This window comes from Phocoena sinus, chromosome 6, assembly GCF_008692025.1.
Source record: "Phocoena sinus isolate mPhoSin1 chromosome 6, mPhoSin1.pri, whole genome shotgun sequence".
NCBI classification, from domain to species: Eukaryota; Metazoa; Chordata; class Mammalia; order Artiodactyla; family Phocoenidae; genus Phocoena; species Phocoena sinus.
The window spans coordinates 98,070,423-98,075,011 of record NC_045768.1 but is presented as its reverse complement, the minus strand read 5'-3'; positions in this window follow the sequence as shown (position 1 = coordinate 98,075,011).

The window sequence follows — 4,589 nt, the reverse complement described above, 5'->3', positions numbered from 1 at the left end:
GAATCCTAACAACCAGGCCACCAGAGAACTCCCGTGATCACATTTCTTCACGCCAGTCTTTACTGGCTTAAAACATCTTTCACAGTCATGTTCTTGCATCTGAATCCTTGGTAAAGTGCAGAGAACTGTCTGGTATTTTCACAGGTTGTTGAAGCACTTAGGGGTACACTTCCTGGGCTGAGTCTCCCTCTGGATGGCCCAGAAATGAGCACACAGACTTTTCAGCCTTTACCCTGACCCTGCCTTCGAGTGGGGGCCGCGGTGCTTCTACCTTGACTCACGCTTCAGCCTGGTCTCCTTGCCCCCCTCCCTTCGGGTTCACCCTCCTCATCCTGGTTCCTGAGATCTCATGATGGGAAAGGGGAGGGAAGCACAGGAAGAAGCATGACGGAGAATGGTTTCCTCAACCCTCCCTGAGGCTTCGATCAAAGCAGCTGAAGACAGAAGTAGTCTGCCGATGAGAAGAAAAGGGCTTTTAAGAAGTACTGCTAGGGGACCATAATTCCCTTTATAGTGATTTGAGAAATCTATGAGCTGTATTGTTTTAACTCTGCCAGCACTCTGATTAAACCACAGGGCTCACTGTCTTTTACGTATTTAGAGTTTATAGCTTAAACACACCTCTTCTTAACATGAGTTCCACAATCTCGTATACACGGTCTGTGGGAGGAAGAAGCCTTAATTACCATGGGCTTTGGCTTAAAAAGATGGGTGGGCAAAGCCACAGTTGGCAAAGCCATGATTGTTAAGGGATTCTATATGACGAAATGTTAGTAGTTTCCACTGAGTGGCAGGGTTATGGGATTCTTATTTCTTTGTTCTTATCTGTACTTGAGTCTTATCTGTACAATGAGTATTGTATTTATTAAGTAAACCGTTAATGAAACTTCCATAGTGCTTGGATTACACCTGATTGCTGCTGAGTGGCAGATCCTGGGGAAAAGTACAACAGAACCAGAGAACAGAGTACCTTAGCTCTGAGCATACTGTAACCTAAGTTTGAATCACAGTCCTGGCCTCAATGAGAGCTGCTCCTGAAGACCACAGACAATGTTTCCATGACTTCAGTTCCAGCTTCCTGCTTGGGAAAGAACTTGATTTCCATGGGCTAAGCCTCTAAGTTTTGGAGACCTTCTTCTAGGGACAGCATAAAGCCAAGAACAGAAGTACAAAGATCACTGTTCTAGAAGGTTAGATCTGGGTCCTAAACCTATTCGGTTACTGAAGGGGTGAATAATCCCATCAAGTGAGGGATAGTTGAGGGAACTAGAAATATTTAGACTGAAGAAGACTTAGAAGTGGCAACTATCTTCAAAGTGGTGGTGGGTTATCACGTGGAAGAGCCCTGGGGGAAAGGCCAAGGATGCCACTATGTGATGTTACAGGGAGACAAGTTTTACCTTGACTTAGAAAGAACACTTCTACCATCAGAGAGGTCCATCCCTGGAGTGGACTCCCTCCTGAGACAGTTCCAGATTCACCAGAGGCTGGACCTCACCATTTCAGAGGCTTAAAAGGGCCTTTAGTTATCAGGAGAGTTGGACCAGATAATCTCTGTGATCCTTCTAACTCAGCTCTCCTGATTCTACATCCAGGCCTCTTTGTACCAATTTTGGTTTGTTTTGGTTTATTATCAGATCATGTTCCCTTATGACCCCCAGGCTAATGTGTAGCTCCAAAAAGACATCATTTGATTCAGTGAACCCTGACTGCCCTTCTGCTGCAGTTAAAAAGTGTCTCCATTTCCGGAGCTCAATGTTTAGCCAGGGCCTGGCTCTTCAGGAGCTGCTGCCCTCTTGTGGAAACGAAGAATACAACCGCCTGGCAAGTAATCTAGTAGCTTTTTGAGGCTACTATCTCATCTTGCTTCCCCAGAAGAGCTTAGCTTTTGGGTGTGAGCCCCGAAGTTCCTGATCCTAGCCCATCAAGGCCTTTTGTTTACATTCACAGTACCATTATGTCCCATAAAATACCAGAACTTTCGCCACAACACGAAGTCCTGGTTTCCAGACAGTGGCCAGAATTTGTGGATGCCTGTTTCAGTTATGGAGTGACCTTTGGCTGTTACCAGAGTGCTCTGGCTGTTACCAGAGTGCTCTGGAAAGATCTCTAAACTAGGTTTAAAGACCTAGGTTCTAGCTCATGTGAGCTTACATGACCCTGAACAAGTCACAAATTTATTAAATGTGTAAAATACTCTGGAGTTTGGAGATGAAATCCTTTGGAGAAAAGTGGTCTGTTATATGTGTACTACTTACTGCTGCTAATCACAGCAAATGGCCTTGTGCTCTACTCAAGGCTGGGTACCCTTAGCTCTACCAGGGGGACTGGCCAAGCCCAGGCCTCGTTCATCACAGGTGGAGGCTGTTCTTTCCTCTACAAAGAACTGCAGCAGACTGATCATGGAGGCGGGGCGGGGGGGGGGGGGGGGATCAACAATTCCCAGGTTGCCCAGCTGCCTGAAAACACTTGGCAAGTTTTCTGGGCAGGTTTTGCTGTTCTCGCTGAGGATACAAAGCTCCTTGACTGGTTAGTCTCATTGTTTCTAAACACCAGCCACCTGCTCACTGTTGCCAGTGCAGGGCTTCATACGGAGGCAGGGGCAACTGAGGACACTACATAGTTTCCTTGAGTACTAGGCAGGTATTCAACTCCAGACTGGAAAAAGTTTGGAATAAAACCACAGTTGGTAGCTGAGTAAGGAACATGACTTTCATTAAAACAAACAAAAAAACCCATTTCTTTGTACTTAAGTTTTCCATAAAAGATAACTGTCCTTCAAGAACTGCCTCGCTAAGTTTTTCTTGTCGTCTCTAAATGGTATTTTCAGTTCTGTCCGGGGAACTATTTTCTGTTGTTCCCTAATACTGGACTAAGCTAACTTTCCATTACCAGTATAACAGAAAATTTCAAAAGCAGACAATGCTTTTATTGACCCCAGACATTGTGCACCATCCACACTTGCTGAGAATAAAACATCTTAGTGAGGCATTTATTACATTAGTCTGAAAACATTTTTTCACTTACATGAAATCTTATGGACCGAAGTGACAGTCAACTGCAAGCAATAAATGCTTAACGACTTATTTAGATAGCCTGAACTTTGAAGTGACTTTTCTCCTCCCAAATACTTTAAGCCAACTGAAATGAAAACTTCTTTTTAAAACATTTAATCATAGTGAGAGTCCATGTTAAAGCATAACTTTAGTCTTTCAATTAAGTTTTATCACTGGCACAAAAAGGTACACTAAGAAAATGTTTTCCCTAAAAAATAACAAACTAACAAGAATGCTACTTAACTAACTAATCTTAAGTATTATTTAAGAGTAGTAAGTCAAATCTCCCTTAATAAAGCTTTGGCATTAAAAGTAGCCTACTATATGAGTGCCTACACCATGGACCAGGCACTGTTCTAATGCTTTGCACACAAAATCTCTAGTCCTTATAATAACCCTAAAAGGAACACAAATCTGTTAAATGACTAAGCAAGGCCACACAGTCAGTGGCAGCACCAGAATCAGAACACAGGTCTACCTACTCTTGCTATGACAGCCTCTTCCTCTACATGTCCTAAATGTCACTCTGAGTTGGAGAGGGGAAAGAAACGGGAGGCCACCATGATGCCACATCCCTGTGCTTTAACCAGTATGTTTTCTTTATATACTGGACCATCTATTTCAGATTTTATTTGAAGCAAGTTTTGGCTTGCTTCAGTATGTATTTCATTTTCTATTTATTACCCTCTTTCATTCATGGCAGACAGGCTCTAGAGGTCCTGAGAATGTCTGAAACAAAGAAGGCTATAAAACACCTTAGTAACTCTCGAAAATGCTAAGTGGACCCTGAATCAAAACTTCAAGTTTCAGAGAACTTAGCCACTAATGATCTACAAAACAAACAAACAAACAAACCAACCCCACACCTTAGTAACTCTCAACCTTGGATCAAACTACAATATGTTGGAAAAGGTATCACTGAAAAGAGCTTGAAAGGGCAGCCTAAAAGGCAGAGGGTACAAAACATGGGCCATGTCCCTGTAAAGGGGACATGGTTCATAATACTGTGAATCAAGGGGCTGGTTCACAATACTGGTTATGATGTTCAAAACTGTGAATCAAAGAGAGATGCATTATTATATATTTGCTTGTTGCTATTGCTTTTCTGATTAGAAGATACAGAGTCACTTTAGGTAACTTCCATTTAACTTAATATTTATTTTCATTTTATATCCAGGTCACATTTTCTACATTAAAATATAATCATGCTGACTCCCCCCACCCACTACACCCTCAGAGAAGAAAAGTGAAGAACTTTACACAACTTGAAAGAAAGATGGAATGCACAGAGAAGTTGCTATTGCATCCAAGTAACAAGGAACACAGAGAGACCAAACAGGAGACATGTCAGAAGTGCATAGAAGACCGCTCAGGGCTCGCAGCAGGAAGGAGGAATTAAAAGACTAAAGCTTTTAAATGCTATCACTTGTGCCACAAGATTACCCTGAAAAGGCAGATAGGTCAGAAAGCAGGACCAAATAGGGGATTTTCCAAAGGCTGCTATCTAACAGAGTTTAAAATATCCATAGATTA